General features: G+C 40.8%; 1 protein-coding gene and 1 long non-coding RNA gene across 2 annotated transcripts in view; one reads left to right on the top strand and one right to left on the bottom strand.

Moving 5' to 3' along the window:
* LOC307120077 (basement membrane-specific heparan sulfate proteoglycan core protein-like) overlaps window positions 1-20102 on the bottom strand; it is a 335684-nt gene that overhangs the window by 293547 nt on the left and 22035 nt on the right. The window lies entirely within an intron of this gene.
* LOC307120612 lies at window positions 3543-6464 on the top strand. Its single transcript, XR_013815827.1, has 6 exons — window positions 3543-3635; window positions 3756-3837; window positions 3949-4015; window positions 4098-4238; window positions 4406-4461; window positions 5755-6464. It is a non-coding gene; the product is annotated as an uncharacterized lncRNA (long non-coding RNA).

Raw genomic sequence — 20102 nt, 5'->3', positions numbered from 1 at the left:
GAAGGCAAGCACCAGTGACTTGAATTTGATGCGAGCGGCTATTGGCAGCCAGTGCAGACTGATGAGGAGAGGCGTGACGTGCGCTGTCTTCAGCTCGTTAAAGACCAACCTCGCCGTTGCATTCTGGATCAGTTGCAAGGGTTTGATAGTGCATGCCGGAAGGCCCGCTAGAAGAGCATTACAGTAGTCCAGTCTGGAGAGAACAAGAGCTTGGACCAGTAGTTGTGTGGCATGCTCTGATAGGAAGGCTCTAATCTTCCTAATGTTGTATAACGCAAATCTGCAGGACCGGGTTGTTGCAGTGATGTGGTCAGTGAATTTTAGCTGATCATCAATCACAACCCCAAGGTTCCTTGCTGTCCTGGATGGAGTTGTGGTTGATGATCCTAGCTGAATGGAGAGATTGTGGTGAAGTGCTGGGTTGGCTGAGACCACAAGCAGTTCTGTCTTTGCAAGGTTGAGTTGCAGGTGATGTTCCTTTATCCAGGCAGAAATGTCTGTTAGGCAGGCAGCGATACGAACACCAACCGTGGGATCATCTGGTTGAAATGAGAAGTAGAGTTGAGTGTCGTCGGCATAGCAGTGATAGGAAAAGCCATGTTTCTGAATGACCGATCCCAATGATGACATGTAGATGGAGAAGAGAAGTGGTCCAAGCACTCAGCCCTGGGGAACGCCAGTGGCTAGATGATGTGACTTAGACACTTCACCTCTCCATGACACCCTGAAGGACCTACCTGAGAGGTAAGACTTGAACCACTGGAGAGCAGTTCCTGAGATGCCCATCTTCATGAGAGTTGACAGGAGGATCTGGTGATTAACTGTGTCAAAAGCAGCAGACAAATCCAGTAAGATAAGTACTGTGGATTTGGAAGCTGCTCTTGCCTGTCTCAGTGCCTCCGTAACCGGGAGCAGGTAAAATATGTACACAATATACTGATTCACCACCTAGGAAGATAGGGAGCTAATCGAGGGACACCCCGACACACATACACACACACACACACACGCACCAGTCTCGTGCACACATCTCTTTCGCTCTTGAACAAACAATAACAACAACACAGAGAATTTTGCCAAAACGCCAGTTTTGTCGAGTATTCTCATATAACGTCTTGAACGTGAGAAAATGAGACGCGCGGGACAGTGCGTCAGATCCGCTTCATGTTCCGATCTTAAAGTGACAGCAACACTGATGATGCCTGTCATTAATGTTCATCAAAGAACAACGGGAACAGAGAAAAGTGTAGCTTTAATGATGATTAATCTATATTTCATTTATTATTTATGCAGTTAAGAAAGGTGTTTGAAAACTTTTACATTTCTGTGTAGACTATGTCTAACAGCTGGAAGATGAGCGAAGGTCTTACGGGTTTGGAACGACATGAGGGTGAGTAATTAATGACAGAGTTTACATTTTTTGGGTGAACTAACCTTTTAAAGGGTTAGTTCACCCAAAAATGAAAATTCTGTCATTAATTACTCACCCTCATGTCGTTCGAGACCCGTAAGACCTCCATTCATCTTCAGAACACAAATGAAGATATTTTAGTTGAAAGCTGATGGCTGAGAAAGGCTTCAGATAGGCCTCCATTGGCATTCAGTACACTTATACTCCCAAGACCGATAAAAGGCACTTAAAACGTTGTTACAAAGTCCATCTCACCACAGTGACTCTACAATAATCTTACGATGCGACGACAATAGTTTTTGTGCGCAAAAAAAAATGAAAATAACACCTTTATCCAACTTGTTACTGCCTTCCGTGTGTGCCTCCACGACGCATGCGACAGAATATGACGCAGATCCGGCGTTCGGACAGATGACCCAGAAGCGATTTGTTTACAATCAGAGGAAGACGCGCGTGTCTAAGCTGTTGGATTCTACATTGATCGTGCTTTAGGTCTCGGCGTAGTGCTCAAAATGGGGCTTAAGTGTGCATTTCATGGATTCCCGAACCCCGGCGCTACGTCATATTCTCGCGCATGCATCGTGGAGGCACACGCGGAAGGCAATAACAAGCTGGATAAAGGTGTTATTTTGATTTTTTTTGCGCACAAAAACTATTGTCGTCGCATCGTAAGATTATTGTAGAGTCACTGTGGTGAGATGGACTTTGTAACGATGTTTTAAGTGCCTTTTATGGGTCTTGGGAGTATAAGTGTAATGAATGCCAATGGAGGCCTATCTGAAGCCTTTCTCAGCCATCAGCTTTCAACAAAAATATCTTCATTTGTGTTCTGAACGGAGGTCTTACGGGTGTCGAACGACATAAGGGTGAGTAATTAATGACAGAATTTTCATTTTTGGGTGAACTAACCCTTTAAATAGGGGGTAAGCGTCCCAACCCCCACAGATGAAAAAGATGTGGAAAAGATCAAAAGTGTGGCTACATTTCACCAGACTCGATGCCAACAGTGCGCAATGCAATATTTGTGACAAGATAATAGCTGCCAACACAACAAATCTGAATCACTCGACAGTGCACGCAATAACTTAAACTTAAGAGCAGAAAGTTGCTCCGTATTCGACTGCAAGAAGAACTGCAGCGTCACATAAATGACCGAAACTCAGCATATAGGCTACTAGCCTCACAGACATGAGAGATAGGCCTATAGAAAGCTTGAAATTTCTACTTTTAAACAAACCAATACAAAAACAATACAAATATTTTATTAAATCCAATTGAAAGGTGCATTTCCCTCTATTCCTTATTTAAAAAAAAAAAAAAAAAAAAGTATATATATATATATATATATATATTATTATTATTTTTTTTTATTTTTTTTTTATTATTATTATTATTTATTTATTTAAAAAAAAAAAATTCACTGAAATCTTTTCCTCGGCCAAACCCCATTCCACAGCCAAACGTGCCACACAGTTTAAGAGCAGTTTCTTCTTCTTATAATCGGTAGTATGGTGAGTACATGCTTTACCTACACAAATGAAATACTCAAAGAACATTTGCATTTAGAGAAAGGCCATTTTGAACACTTTGTATTGATTACATCAAAATCACTTGCAATTTCTGATAAACTTTTTATAAACTAAACACTGGATTATCGTGTCATACACAACATACATGTAGACTGAGTGTTATTTTATATTTACATAACACACTGTAAAAAAATATTTTTGCGATTTTAGTTATTTTCAACTAATTTTTTGCAGTAGAGATAACTAGATTGTCCAGACAACAAGGTATTTTAAGTTTTCTTATCCTCAACTACACTGAAAGTTAAGTAAACAAGTATAATTGTTGTTTTAACTTAAAAACATAAGTTGAAACAACTGCTCTAGATTTTCTGCAGGCTTTCCAATTATACTTTAGCCTATTTCTTTAACTGCAGTAAACTAAACTTAATTTACTATGTACTGCTGATTTATATAAAACACTCTAATTATATAGCTATGAACACATTAATTTAACTTCTTTATACATACCACACCATATAAACCTAAAATCCTAATTCAAGGAGTAAAGAGTTAGTGTTGTATTAACACGGCTAGTGAAAACAGCGCCATCTGGCGGAGAGTGTAGTTACGCACATACAGGAAATGCACATGCTGTGCTCGCGTGCCCCAGGACTGACAGACGCCATTTCCTTACACTCGCGATGCTGAGCAAACGAGTAGGGTAAACACAGAGATAGTGTTTTATCTCATTAACAGTATGAAGTTTATAACATTATATTGTTTTGGGATGGTATCTGTGATGTGTGTGTGTGCGTGCGCACCTAAACTTTCCTCAGAGATATTTTCTTTGACTCGCGGACGGTGCGGAGCAGACAAGGGAAACAGACGAGATAACTTTTTTTTACAGGAAAACCTAAAGTAAGTTTTTTTTTAATCTCATTTACCATTTGTTTTTAATAATGTATTGATTTATAGCAATATGTATATGCTGTGCGCGTTTAAACGGGCCAAAACTTCTCTCTCTGGGAGTGAGGGGACATGACCCGTCGTGCAGTGCAGACATGGAGGTTACTTTTAACCAAGAAGAGAACACGAAGTAAGTGTTTAACCTCATCTACAAAGTGTATTTATGACGTTGTGTTGTTTTATAATGATATTTTTGTGCTGTGCGCTCCCAGAGCCGTTGAAATACAGAGTTTGCAACACGCTTTGATCTCGCGGTCACGTGGTTCATGGAGCTCTCAACAACTCGCGCCGTCAGTCTGTTCCAATGGTTGGAGGACAGAAAAGTGGTTTCACTATATTTGCTGTAATTTCTGGTAAATATTAACCTTATGAATTGAAATCAAATCAAACTGTGAAATGTATCAAATACTCAGCCCTAATTAAATCACATTATGAGTCATTGTACAGTGTAAAGATTGCAACATGTTTTCAAAAAACCTAATTAATTTTTTTTTATTTTTTTTTATTGTTTACGGATCAGATGAAACTACATCTCGCTTCACTGCATGGTCTCTCTCAGATCGCCATCAGATACTGGTAAGTTTCATGGAAATCCTTGAAAATTATTAAATGTGTGTTTGAATCGATACAGGTAAAATAAATAACTATTTAAGGGTAAGTTCACCCAAAAGTGAAAATTACCTCAAGCAATCCTAGGTGTCTTCCAGACGAATACAATCAGAGTTATATTAAAAAACAAAAGCTTTATAATGGCAGTGAACGGCAGCCCACAATTTGAAGCCCAGAAAAAAGTGCATCCATCCATTATAAAAGTGCTCCACACGGCTCCGGGGGGTTAATAAAGGCATTCTGAAGTGAATCGATGATTTTGTGTAAGAAAAATATCCATATTTAATTAACAAGTTATAATGTCAAATATCTAGCTTCTGGCGGACCGCCTTCCGTATTCGACCTACGGAAAAAGTGTAACTGGCGCGGTGATGACATCGGACGTAGTGGAGAAAAAAAAACTTAACTGGCGCAGCGATAATGTCGGACGTGGCGTAAACCTTTTGAACTTCGAGAGGCGTTGCACTTATTTTGTGAGTTGAATGCGGAAGGCGGTCCGCCAAAAGCTAGATATTTTACTTTATAATGTGTTAAAAATGTTTTTTTTTCCCTTAAACAAACCCATCGATTTGCTTCATAAGGCCTTTATTAACCCCCCAGAACCGTATGGAGCACTTTTATAATGGATAGATGCACTTTTTTCTGGGCTTCAAATTTTGGGCTGCCATTTATAATGTTTGGGTTAGCCAGGACCTTTTTTAATATAACTCTGATTGTATTCGTCTGAAAGAAGAATGTCATATACACATAGAATGGCTTGGGGGTGATTAAATCATGGGCTAATTTTCATTTTTGGGTGAACTAACCCTTTAATTTGACAGTGGTTTTAAATGTTGCTTTTTTGCATTTGAATATTGCACTTTACTAGTATATACAGCATGAAATAAACATGTATGAACATCAGAGAATATGTTTTAAGATACAGTACAATGTATGAAATCTGTATCTTCTGCACAATTAGTCGCACAATAAATATCTAATCGCTCAATTAGTGTTTCAACTGTGCAGACGTTAATAAACATCAATATATACCTTTTAAACAATGTCATGTCACATTTACCTCAGAAAAGAAATTCTGTCCAAAAATGAATTAGTCAGCTAGAAAAATTAACTCTAGAGAAGTACATTTTGCTCAGTATATTTACTATATTGCATAGTTATTGTATTACTGTTCTTCAGTATTTAATGTATGTTTGAATAAATATATTTTTATGACAGCACCACTTAAAAGTTGTATCTCTCTCTCTCATTTTTTTTCAGCCAGCTGTTGATGGGTTAATGTAGGGCATCTTGACTGTGAGTGAGGACGTCAGACATGATAGTGCCTTCCCAGATGTTGTCGTGGATGTGGCTGTGATATTGGAAGGGGAGATTGTGGTTTTGGATCTAGAAGATGTCCTATCTTGTTTTATTTAATTTTTTAAAAATTGCTTTATTTGAAAACTGAGGCAAGCACAAGACATACATTGGCTATGTTTCCATCCACCTTTCATGTGCATTTTGCACTTTTCCTAGTGATAATTAGTACCAGTTTTTCAGGAAATGATCATTTTCTTCTCTTTGACTGACTCAATGGAAACACTTTTTTATGCAATATTTTATATATTTTAGGCTCAAGTTAAACTCGCAACTTTGGATGCAAACAGCTATTGAGGCAGGCATAAGATACCTTTTTTGTGTGTTTGTTTTTGCAATAAATGTAATTGTGTATTGATATGTGTTATTGTGTGATTTTAATTTGCCATAATTTTAGTCTAAATCAAATGTAATTTACAAATTAATATAGTAATGCAATTAATACTGATTAAAGCAACTTTGCAACTAACTAAAGTGAAATTATGATGACTAGAAAATTTAAGTTCAGAAAACTAAAGTGAAGTTATGATGACTAGAAAATTTAAGTTTAGAAAACTAAAGTGAAGTTTTCTAAAGTGAACTAAAACTAGTTCAGATAACTTATCCAAATAAGTAAGAAAAAAAAAAACATGCAAAAGATAATATATTAAGTCAACAAATTATTTTTTTACAGTGCAGAATTGCAGTTTGTACAACATTTATAATTTTTTAATAATGTAAGAGTGTAAAATATTACTGAATTAAACATGTGATGTGATGAGGTCATGTGACGATGTTAATAATATATTGTTGTATGTGTTCTTTTATGAAGGGCGATAGAATACAGTATTTTCACAGTCTCTTGATTGTACATGTGATCATAGAGAGAGTTTATGAGGACAATAATACTCAATAATACTCAACTCACTCGTCACGGAGAGAGAAACAGCAGAGCCTTCTTGTGATGAAACTGATCTTCCATCAATGTGACCTTTACACGTGAACTGACCCTTATCAGACTCAGCAGCTCCTCTGATAGTGAGAGTGTCTCTGTCTACAGTGTAACCCTCAGACGTCTGTAACTTTACACTGTCTTTATACCACTCATATCTCCAGTCACTGTGATCAGGCTTTATCTCACACTTCAGATTGACTGTCTCTCCAGTGAACACAGATCTGCCTGGTGTCACAGTCACTGTAGATGTGGGTAAAGCTGAGAAGAAACACAAAGTGACTCAAACTGCTCTTTCAATACAATGTAAAAGAAAGACATTCTGTAAATGTTTTACAAAACTATTGTAAGTAAAAAATGTTGAGGAAGTTGAAGATCTCGATGATGAAGTTTTCTTGCAGCAGTGACAGAAGTACATGAAGCATATTGAGTTCATCAGAGTCAGAATGAACCCAGAATAATCTCTGCTCAAACATTTTTATACTGTATTATATTCATCTTCCTGCTCGACGTGTAAATGAAGTTTGGTCTTAAATGTAAATTGAGGATAACAATGAAAGTGATGGCCTTCCGTTCCCACATCTTTAATATTCTTTCAGCCCAAATGTTAAAGTGATAAGATTGTTTGAAATCCCTGGTGATCATAGTCATGTATCCTTTTGAACACTGGATGTTCTTGATGGCCCACTGACACACACACACACACACACACACACACTATGGGCCAGATTTACTGAACAGGGCAAATTAGTGTGAGAGCGCAATCCCATAAATGCGCCGATGGGAGAGGAAAGTTCTGTGTGTGATCGACTGATGAACACAGACACAGCCGGATCATTTCCATAATGACCAACACAATCTAAACGTAAACATCTGGTTTAAGATGCGTTTTTTATAATGGCGCAAACGTTAAATTGACGAGCGCAAACCTCTAAACACACATAAATACTGCATCTGAAAGGGAAACTCCTACAAATGCATATGCAATAATGTCAGCTGCAAAAATAACCCTGTTCTAAAGCCTTTTCAGCGCTAATTATTCACTGCGTGTCTTTAGTAAATCATGACAGTAGTTTTTTAACAGCAAAAGAGGTTTGCACTGGCACAAGCTGTTAGTAAATCTGGCCCTATAAGTGTATGTCTGACCAAGATGGCGGCGCGAGTAGATCGCGAGGCTCTGGTTCTCTCCAGATTCTGCAATTTTGCGGTATTTTTCCTGTTCTTCTCGGGTCTGTTCGCACAGAACAGTTGTGCCTTTACATCGTACACCCGCGCTGAGCTTTTTGATATTGGTTTGCGAATTTCCGACAGTTTTATGGACAATCTACAACTCCTTCCTGAGATCGCTAAGACACCGGTGACTCTGCACTCTACCCGGCCGGGCGGAAGTGCACGCAGACGGCGGCGTGATCGTAAACAAAGGCGGGGGAGACGTGGAGGAACGCGTGCTAAGCTAACGCTTACTCCTCATCGGCTCTCTTTACCCAGCATTTTCCTTGCCAATGTACGGTCGCTAGTGAACAAAATGGAGGAGATTCGACTCAGCATCACACACAGTAAGAAACTTTTGAACTGTAACGTCCTAATATTCACGGAAACCTGGTTAAACAGCGGAATACCGGACACCGCTATCGAGCTAGCGGGACGCCACACACTCCGGGCGGATAGAACATTAGATGGCTCCGGGAAGAGCAGAGGGGGCGGATTGTGCATTTATATTAACAAAGCTTGGTGCACAAACTCTGCTATTGTTGGGAGTCATTGTTCAGCTAACCTGGAGTTTCTCATGGTTAAATGTAGACCGTTTTATCTACCCCGGGAGTTCACCTCCACCATTATCACAGCAGCCTATATTCCACCCGATGCTGATGCCAAGCTTGCTATGAAAGAACTTCACGCAGCCATCAGTAAACAACAGACTGATCACCCGGAAGCTGCGTTTATTGTTGCAGGTGACTTTAATCACTCAAACTTAAAGTCAGTGCTACCCAAGTTTCACCAGCATGTTTCCTGCCACACCAGAGGAAACAAAACCTTAGACCATGTTTACACAAACATGGCCGGAGCTTACGTTGCGACACCCCTCCCCCACCTGGGACAGTCAGACCACCTCTCTTTGTTTCTCAGACCCAAATATTCACCCCTCATCAACCGCGTGAAGCCATCAATGAAAACCATCAAGGTGTGGCCTGCGGGGGCAGACTCCACACTCCAGGAAAGGTTTCTAAACACAGACTGGAGTATGTTTGCTTCTCAAGCCACCAGTGGCGCTCACACGGACATTGACTCCTACACCTCCTCAGTATTGGATCATATCAATACCACCATCGACAGTGTTACAACCCAGAAACAGATCACCACATACCCAAATCAGAAGCCTTGGATGAACAGGGAAGTACGACTCCTGTTGAAGTCACGCAACACTGCCTTCAGATCAGGAGATGCACAAGCCTACAGCGCATCCAGGGCAAACCTGAAGAGGGGCATCAAAAAGGCCAAGCACTGCTACAAGCTTAAGATTGAGGGTCACTTTTCCAACTCTGACCCTCGACGCATGTGGCAGGGCATCCAGGCCATCAGTGACTACAAACCCCCCCACTCCACCCCCGCAGCCACTGATGTCAACTTCCTGAATGAGCTAAATTACTTTTATGCTCGTTTTGAAAGAGACAACAGAGAAACTGCCACCAAGCTCAAACCCTCAGCTGACCACCCACCAATCACACTCTCCTCCACAGATGTCTGCAAGGCACTGAGCCGGATCAGCGCGCACAAGGCTGCTGGACCAGACAACATCCCTGGACGTGTGCTCAGGGCATGTGCGGAGCAGCTCGCTGGGGTTTTTACAGACATTTTCAACCTGTCTCTTGCCCAAGCAGCTGTACCTTCATGCTTTAAACGCACTTCCATTGTGCCAGTGCCGAAACACTCTAACCCGAGGTGCCCTAATGACTACCGCCCTGTAGCACTCACACCCATCATTATGAAGTGCTTTGAGCGGCTGGTCCTGGAACACCTAAAAGACTCTATACCATCCACATTGGACTCACACCAGTTTGCCTATCGCAGCAATAGGAGCACAGAGGATGCAGTTTCCATGGCACTGCACTCTGTGCTCACCCATCTGGACCATAAGAACACTTATGCACGCATGCTGTTTGTTGACTTCAGCTCAGCATTCAACGCTGTCATCCCATCCAAGTTAATTGCCAAACTTGGAGACCTGGGCATCAACACTTCAATGTGCAACTGGATTTTGGACTTCCTAACTGACAGACCCCAGAATGTTCGATCAGGATCCACCTGCTCCACATCCATCACTCTTAACACTGGTGTACCACAGGGCTGTGTGCTAAGTCCGTTTCTCTACTCCCTCTTCACCTCCGACTGCAAGCCTGTGTATGGAACTAATTCCATCGTCAAGTTTGCGGACGACACTACGGTGATTGGTCTCATCAGCAACAACGATGAGACTGCCTACAGGGAGGAGATTCAGCACCTGGCCACATGGTGCGCTGATAATAACCTGCTCCTCAACACCACCAAAACGAAGGAGCTCATCGTGGACTTCAGGAAGGAGTCAAGAGGCACACACGACACCATCCACATCAATGGAATGGCTGTTGAACGTGTCTCCAGTTTCAAGTTCCTGGGGACCCACATCTCGGCGGACATGTCGTGGACGACCAACACCTCCAGCCTGGTCAAGAAGGCTCACCAGCGCCTCTTCTTCCTGAGGACACTGAGGAAGAATCAGCTCTCCTCGGCTATCCTGGTGAACTTCTATCGCTGCGCAATAGAAAGCATCCTGACCAACTGTGTGGCAGTATGGTATGGGAGCTGCTCTGTTGCGGAGCGCAAGGCACTGCAGCGGGTGGTGAAAACTGCCCAGCGCATCACAGGAACTCCACTGCCTGCCATCGAACACATCCAGAGGAAACGCTGTCTGCATCGAGCTCGCAGCATCCTCAAGGACTCCTCTCACCCAGCCCACAGACTGTTTTCTCTCCTGCCCTCCGGCAGGCGTTTCAGGATCCACCGGACCAGGACCAGCAGACTAAAGAACAGTTTTTTCCCCAGAGCTGTCTCTTTACTGAACTCAAACCCCCGTTGATCCACTTCCCTCATAAACTGCGAACTCTCCTACCTCACATCTGCCTTCACTTTGTTATTTGCACTACCGACTGTTTATTACAGTAACAACTGTTTACTTATGCATTCTGCACCACCATACCGTAACTGGATTATGCTCATCTGCACTGCCGACTGTATTTACAGTAACAATGTTTACATTTGCATTTTGCACCGTACTTCTAACTGTAATATGCAACCACTTTCCACTGCACTTTTACACTTTCTTTCGGATAGCTCTGTCCATAATTTATTGTACTAACTTAATCCACTGCTATATTCCTCATATTAGCCTAACATATTATTGTATACCTCTAACTGTAAAATTCTGTTCAAGTAATAACCGTCTGTATATTTATTCATAGTACATAGTCACCTGTAAATTCTGTTTATAGTAATAGCCATCTGTATATTATATTCATAGTACATATTCACCTGTAAATTCTGTTTATAATAATAGCCATCTGTATATTATATTCTAGTACATATTCACCTGTAAATTCTGTTTATAGTAATAGCCATCTGTATATTTATTCACTGTATATATTCATCTGTAAATTCAGTTCTACTTATAGTAATAACCATCTCTCTACTTATACATATTTATATATATTCAGAACATTTTTATGTCCTGCACTTACGCAACCATTGTATATCCTGCACTTGCTGCTATTGCACTTCTGGTTAGACCTAAACTGCATTTCGTTGCCTTGTACTTGTACTTGTGTAATGACAATAAAGTTGAATCTAATCTAATCTAATATAGTATCAGTCCAGTTTACACATAACTGAGATTGGGAGGAATTGTTTATATGATAATTAAACACACACACCTCTGACTCGCCATAGAAAGCAGAATGAAGCTCCTGGGGTCTAATTTATAAAGCAACCTTTGCGTGGGATCTTGCGTACGTTTACAGCCCCGTTTTGTGCGTACGCACGCAAGTACCCACGCAAAGGTTGTGATCTATAAAAAACAAAGTTGACGGGAGAATGTGCGCACTTTTAAGCAAACTTTGAGCCGTGCGTACGCACATTCTAGAGACAAAGGGAACTGGCGACACAGATGGTAAGGTCGTGAACTGACGTTAGATTGTAGAAAATAAAAGTGAGAAGAACGAATATAAGAATAAATGACATTTAATTTTCACTCCATTTCATACGTTATATCCACATTATCATGAAGATTAAATCCAACAGTGTTATTTGTGCCTATTTTTTTAGACTATATACATCTAGTAAAATCCAAACATAATTCAAAATGTATTAACTGATACATTATGTATTAACTGATACATATACATACATAAAATAAACTGATAACTCTCCTACCTCACATCTTCCTTCACTTTGTTATTTGCACTACCGACTGTTTATCACAGTAACAACTGTTTACATATGCATCTTGCACTGCCATATCTTAACTGGATTATGCTCATTTGCACTGCCAAATGTATTTATAGTACCAATGTTTACATTTGCATTTTGCACTGTACTTCTAACTGTAATATGCAACCACTTTCCACTGCACTTTACACTTTTTTTTTTCCGGATAGCTCTGTCCATAATTTATTGCACTACCCTAATCCACTGCTATTCCTCATATTAGCTTAACATATTATTGTATACCTCTATCTGTAAAATTCTGTTTATAGTAATAGCCATCTGTATATTGTATTCATAGTACATATTCACCTGTAAATTCTGTTTATAGTAATAGCCATCTGTATATTTATTCACTGTACATATTCACCTGTAAATTCAGTTCTGTTTATAGTAATAACGTCTCTCTATTTATACATATTTATACATATTCAGTACATATCCATGTCCTGCACTTACGCATCCACTGTATATCCTGCACTTGCTGCTATTTCACTTCTGGTTAGACCTAAACTGCATTTCGTTGCCTTGTACTTGTACTTGTGTAATGACAATAAAGTTGAATCTAATCTAATCTAATCTAATCTAATCTAATTAAAAAAAAATGCGCACAAACTCTTTTACTAGAGTGAGAAAAGTAATGAAGTAAGAACAATTTAAAACTGTTTTCATATTGATATACACATTTACATTAATGTTCCAGTTTCATTAATGGCAATATGCACTGAAATTACATAAAGTCATTACTCAGAATTTAAACAAAAATTATATGAATTTAGATAGATATGTGGAGGTGCTACTTCGATCAGTTTTCCTGTGACACGCTGTTTTAATGACATCAAGCATAGGTTCACTGTTAGACATTTCTGTAATTTGTACAGTTATTTACTATATATCACCCAGTATAATACTGTAAATTCTCTTTACAGTAAATAACTGTAATTCCCGTTGCATCATGGGAATTTTCTATGACGTCAAACACCAAATACAGTGATTTCCTGTATTTTTTAAAAATAAAGTATAATACTGTATTTACCACAACGGCCTCTTTGGCACAATTGGGATCGGCAGGATTTGCTTTAGATTTATATTAGGAACCATCAGTGCAGCGTTGAAAGTTTCACCCGAGGAGAGAGCTCACGGTTCCAGAGAACATATGAGCTGTGTCCGGACACCCTGCGAAGATTTTTCATCCCCCGTGAGAACGGCAAACAAGCAAGGTAAGTGTGATTTGTACTAGCCGCGGTTGTCTGCACCCCAATTTTAGCTGGTCAGCATTGGTGCTAAAAACTGAGGTAAACCCTATGGGTAAACCTAACGTTTTATTTTTAAAAAAAAGTAGTTTATTGTGAATTAGATTAGGAACCGGTGCAACGTTGTAAGTTTTGCCCGAGGAGAGAGCTCAACGTCCGGACAAGATACTTTACATAACGTTAGGCTATCATTTGCTTAAACTTTGCTGCTAAAACCTGAGGTAAACCTAACGTTTTATTTTAAAAAAATGAGTTTATTGAATTAGATTAGGAACCAGTGCAGCCAGCGTTGTAAGTTTTACACGAGGAGAGAGCTCACAGTCCGGACAACATACTTTATAACGTTAGGTTATCATTTGCTTCAGCTTTGGTACTAAAACTGAGGTAACGTAAATGTAGCACACGTGTCAATTAATATTGCACTTGCAGCTAGTATTAATCATAGGCCAATAGGTTTGACTATGGAGGTGTAATAAAAACAACACTGTTGAATTAAAAGTAAATCTTTAGTGAAATTGAAATTTCTTTTTAAAAGGAAAATAAAATAAAATTAGGAAAATAAAATAAAACTCAATCCATGTCACAATACTTGTTCAATAATAAATCACAGTTACATGAACTTTCAATTAAATTGACTGTAATTTAACAAGTTCACTTGACTCCTTTTGATTTGGAGGCACCCTCTAACTATGAATATCTCCTAGAATAACACACCTTCAATATCAATTACAAACATTCACAATTGTAAAGGTGGACAGTTCACTCAAATATTCAAAAATTAAATCCTTGGTATTGAACACAATGCAAAAATAATGGTTCAGAAGAAAAAAAAGAGTTCAATGAATCACTGAAAAGATTCGTTGAAAGGATCAGTTCAGAGGGTTCAATTCAAAAAGTCCAGTTCAAAAGTTCCGCTGAAAGATTTGTTTCAAAGATTCGAATCAAAGATTCAGTTCAAAGATTCAGTTCAAAGACTCGGTTCAAAGAATCAAAAATCCGTAAATTCGCTGAAAACGATTAATTAGTTCACGAGGAAAAATCAAACAGGCAATCAGATCTTTCCTACCCAATTCCTCAGGTGTTTGTTTGAACTCAAATCTCACAGTTCACTATGTTCATCTCACTGGGAAAGGCTCGCCATCTAGAATGAATCGTCACGATCACGCTGAATCGAACAGTTCCAGCGTAGGCAAAAAACCCGACCAAATCCAAAGAAAATTGAACATAAACGTCTCTTCTAATCCTCTCTGCACATTTGTAAACTTTTACACAAAGTTATGCTGCTGCTCGTTTCACCAATCGCACAGAAAAGAAAATGGCTTCTCCCATCCAGCAACTAGCGTGGTGGGGCGGGCCTTCAATGTAAATCTCACGTAATTGGACAATCATTAAGATGTCAATCATCACACTGACATGCATTTCACTTTGATTTCACAATTTTTCTTACATGTTTTACTCATTTCTAGTTAGTTTATTATTTTAACAGACCATTTAATAATTTCCTTTTTATAAACTTAATTTATTTCTTTATACAGGGTTACATCCTCCCCTCTTGAAGGTAAGCAAGTCTCTTTGCGTTTTGTCCCTTAACTTGACCCTTCAGTTAACTATTGCGCAGTATTAAGTCAGCATTTGGCAAATCAGCAAGACTCATTGAATTAACCACTGCTTCGCTCAATGACTGGAACAAGTTTTGGACTACTGAGGTAAGGGGATTACCCAACTGTGGCTAATGGAATTTCTTTGGAGGTTTTGGGACCCTGTTTGATCGTCTTTGGTTGACATTTACACTTGATCTTGCATTTACATTAACCTCTTGCTCTGTTCTCTCTTCCAGATCCTGATGATCAATGGACATATCAATTTCCTCCTCATCACCAGTTGGATCGTATGATGGTAAGTATCCTCCTTCAACTTCAATTCCTGTTGGCATAGTTTCTTTTACTTCCGGATCTGTAGGTTCATTCATTTCCGTTAACCCTCTCGGACTTTCATCCAGTGGAAGAACGTTAGCTGGACTGCTCACACTCTGAGGTAATTCGGTTTCATGAGGTAAGTCCTTTCCTTTTCCATCATTCACTTTTGATTTTTCAACATCATATGCATAGGTAATCCTTGTTTCTCCAGCAGGCATTCTACTGAATATGCAAATTTCATCCCCTGAATCCGATTGTTCCGCATTCAACAGTTCCTTCTTCCTTTGGCTTCGTGTCTTAGGCTTGGAGATGTTTTCTGGATCAGGAACACTTTCCTCAGAAGTAGTAAGGAACCCACAAGGCAATAGTAGATCCCTGTGCAACACTCGCACAGGAACATCCTTATCCTGTGGATGAACTTTATAAACTGGCAGGTCTCCGACTCGCTCCGCTACTATATGAATAGTAGGCTCCCACTTGTCTGCAAGTTTATGTTTTCCCCTGATTCGGACGTTTCTCACTAAGACCTTGTCTCCGACTTCAAGAGTTGATTCCTTCACTCGTCTGTCGAATCTGTCCTTATTCCTTAATGCAGACTTTGAAGCGTTTTGAGTGGCAATTCGGTAACTCTCCTCAAGTCGGGCTTTGAGACTTTGGACATATTTGGAATGCGACTCATGGACAGGTTTTTCTACAGGCAGCCCAAAGGCTAAATCCACCGGCAGTCTGGGTTGCCTCCCAAACATTAGCTCATAAGGCGTGAATCCAGTTACCTCATTTTTTGTGCAATTGTAGGCATGTACTAATGGTTTTACAAAGTCATGCCAATGGGACTTATCCTGCTCCTTTAAGGTACCCAACATGTTTAGAAGCGTCCTATTGAAGCGCTCTACAGGATTACCGCGAGGATGATAGGGAGTTGTCCGCACTTTATGAATTTTTGCCATCTCGCAAAGCTCTTTGATTAGTTTAGATTCAAAGTCGGCTCCTTGATCACTTAATATCCTCTCAGGGAAACCATAGTGGACAATGAATCCGTCCCAAAGGCACTTAGCCACAGTCCTGGCTTTCTGGTTGTTGGTGGGTATTGCAACTGCATATTTGGTGTAATGATCCGTCATAACGAGTACATTCTGGACATTACTTCGGTCTGGTTCAATGGAAAGAAAGTCTATACAGAGCAACTCTAGGGGTCGTGTAACCAGGATGTTGACCAGGGGTGCGGACTTCTCCGGCACAGCTTTCCGCTTAACGCACCGTTCACAGGTCTTGACCTTCCTCTCAACATCAACACTCATTTTTGGCCAATAGAAGCGAGAACGTACAAGGTCGAGGGTGCGATCCACTCCCATGTGGCCCATTTGATCATGCAGGCTCTCCAGCACTATAGCACGGAACTTTACAGGTAACACCAGTTGGTAAGTTGTTTTGTCATCCAACTGCCGTCGTCTGTATAGAATTCCATCTCTTAATTCCAAGCGGTTCCACTCCCTCAGCGACAAAGGAATGTCTGGACATTCATATCTCACCGCACGACACGGCAATTGACCTTCTTCCAAATGACTGATGACTTGGTTCAGGATAACATCTGCCCTTTGTTCATGCTGTAAATCTATACCATTTAAACTAGATAATGCAGATTCACACTCAGTCAATTCTTGATCAAAACAACCAGGAATAGCATCCTGCTCCATTGCCAGGGACTCCACTAGAGCAACAGGGTTTCCATACTCTTGTTGTACGATGTGTTTATCACATACAGCTTGAACAACAGCACAGTCCATGACTACACCTTTATATCCACCCAGATGCTTGGCAGCGAATTGCTGTATCCGTTCCTGTTCCTTTTGTGACACCATATCATTGATCAGCTCGCCATGGGGACGTCTTGATAATCCATCGGCATCTTGGTTTTGCTTTCCTGATCTATAGGTCAGATCAAAAGAGAACGTGGCTAATGCTGACAGCCAACGATAACTTATGGCATCAAGCTTCGCAGAGGTTAAGATGTAAGTAAGAGGATTACTGTCAGTTATGACAGTGAAGTGATTGCCATACAAGTAGTCAGAGAATTTCTCAGCCACTGCCCACTTTAAAGCAAGAAACTCCAACTTCTGGGCGGGGTATCGTGACTCACTTCTAGAAAGACCTCTACTGGCGAAAGCTATGACCTTTTTCTCTCCATCTTGCTCCTGATATAATGCAGCGCCAAGACCTGTTGTGCTTGCGTCTGTGTGGAGGATGTAGGGTAAGGTTGGGTCTGCAAAACCAAGGACAGGAACACTGGTAAGTTTGGAGGTTATTGCGTTGAATGCTTCATCACAAGCCGTTGTCCATCGACTCCCAAATGACTCTTTTGGGTTAAAATAATTTCCCTTCAACTCTTTGTTCATGGTCTTACGATTCAGTGGGGCATAACCACCAGTTAAGTAATTTAAGGGTTTCGCTATCTTGGAATAATCACGGATGAACCGTCGATAGTATCCCGAAAATCCCAGGAATGATCTCAGCTCTTTTAGGTTCTTTGGTTTTGGCCAGGTTTTAAGTGCACTGATCTTTTCGGGGTCTGTCTGGACTCCTGTCTCCGATATTATGTGGCCTAGGTAACGGACTGAAGTTTGGAAAAACTTGCATTTTTCTGGGGATAATTTCAACCCATACTCTCTTAATCTTGTCAGTACTTTTAGAAGCCGTTCTTCATGCTCCTCAAGGGTCTGGGAAAACACTATTAAATCGTCAAGGAACACCAGGACCTCCGTAAGATGTAGATCGTCCATACACTTTTCCATTAACCGTTGGAATGTACTTGGAGCGTTGGTAATTCCTAGAGGCATCCGATTAAATTCCCAAAATCCTAAGGGACAAGAGAAAGCGGTTTTGTACTTATCAGACTCCTCCATCTCTATCTGGTAATAACCAGACTTCAAGTCCAGGACTGAGAACCATCGTGAACCCGTCAAGGCAGAAAAAGACTCTTCAAGGTTCGGCAAAGCATAGGAGTCCTTCACAGTTTGTGAATTCAGCTTTCTGTAATCCACACACAGTCTAACGTCACCATTCTTCTTGCGTACGACTACGATTGGGGACGCAAAAGGAGACTCAGATTCCCGGATCACTCCAGACTCTTTTAGCTCTTGCAAGTGCCGTCGAACAGCAGCCAGATCGTGAGGATGGATAGGACGGGCTCTTTGTTTGAAAGGGGCTTCTTCAGAAAGCTTGATGTGATGCTTAACTTTGAATGTTCGACCGAAATCAAGGTCATGTTGAGCGAACACATCAGACATATCACTGAGCTTCTTACTGATCCTATCCTTCCAACCTTGGGGCAATGGGGAGTCCCCAAAGTCAAAAGTAATCGCTTCATTGGAACAGCTCTGACCAGCAGGTACAGATCCCACCTCACATTCTTGAGGGATGACACTTTCGATGGCATGCACTTCAGCAACCACAGCATTTGGCTGCAGTACTACATCCCGATGTGACTCATTCCACAGCTGAACAGTCAACTTTTGCGGTGCAAACGTTGGCACTTGAACTACACCACTTTGGAAAAGAACACCCCCAGGGAGTGAGGAATTTGTTGGGGGCTCCAGAAGAACAGATTCTTGAGCAGGTAAGCAGTTCACATAGGTCTTTCCACAGAGAGCAACTTTCTGCTGTGCTGGGATGACTACGGGCTCCTTGCTTTGTAGTCTCACCAGTCCAAGGCATCCATTGACATTCTGTTTATGCCGTAATTCCAGAGTTTTCAGGACCGCACTGTAGCCGTATCGCGGAGAATGTTGTTCAAGGATATTCATTTCAGAACATTCAGCGTACAAGGAATCAAGAGTGTTAGTCCCGATCAAGACTTGAGACTGTTTTCCAGTGTTGAAATCAGGAACAACTAGTGCAAGTGTGGAAATTTCAACCTCAGCTCCTACCATGTCTTCTGGAAAAGTAATTGGAATTTCGACATATCCTTTATATGGAACTGGCTGACCGTTTGCACCACTGACCTCAAGAAGAAGATTCAGGGGCTTGATGGAATGATTCGTCAAGCAAGCTTGGTAGAAGGACAAAGGAACTGTAGTCACCTGCGACCCCGTGTCAAGTAAGCAATGACATTCGGTTCCAGAGATTTTGACTTGCGCTGTACACTTGGATCCGACCAGACGTTGAATATGGGATTTGTGGTGTGGGCCTGAGTTTTTTCTGATGGGACAACCTTTAGGTTCACCAGCTCCAGTTTGTCCCACAGCTGGAACTGTTAGGCGTTTAAAGAAGTTACACCAACATGGCTGTTTTCTCTATCCCACTCTTGCTGTTTCAAACGCAGTTCATTTCTTTTCTTTTCAACTAGCCTGGGGTTTGGAGAATTTTCACAGGTTACAGAAATGTGGCCATCTTCACCACATCTGAAACAGTACCCAGGGCGTGGTCTGGATTTCGTGACAGGATCACCGTTTGACTTGAACGGCTGTCTGGCGACAAACTCAGGAGTGGTAAGGGATGGTGATGTCTTATGCTTGGGTTTGACTGTTTTTCTGGGCTTTGGGAGTGTCAATGAAGTTAACTGTTCCTTTAACTCAGCAATTTGCTTCTTCAAGTCAGCGGTCTCAGACAACAACTTTGACTCATGAGGGGATTTGCTTGCAA

The sequence above is a fragment of the Gobio gobio genome (genome assembly GCF_949357685.1).
Source record: "Gobio gobio genome assembly, chromosome: 2".
NCBI classification, from domain to species: Eukaryota; Metazoa; Chordata; class Actinopteri; order Cypriniformes; family Gobionidae; genus Gobio; species Gobio gobio.
The sequence above is the reverse complement of the archived record's forward strand: the minus strand, read 5'-3'. Positions and strand labels throughout refer to the sequence as shown.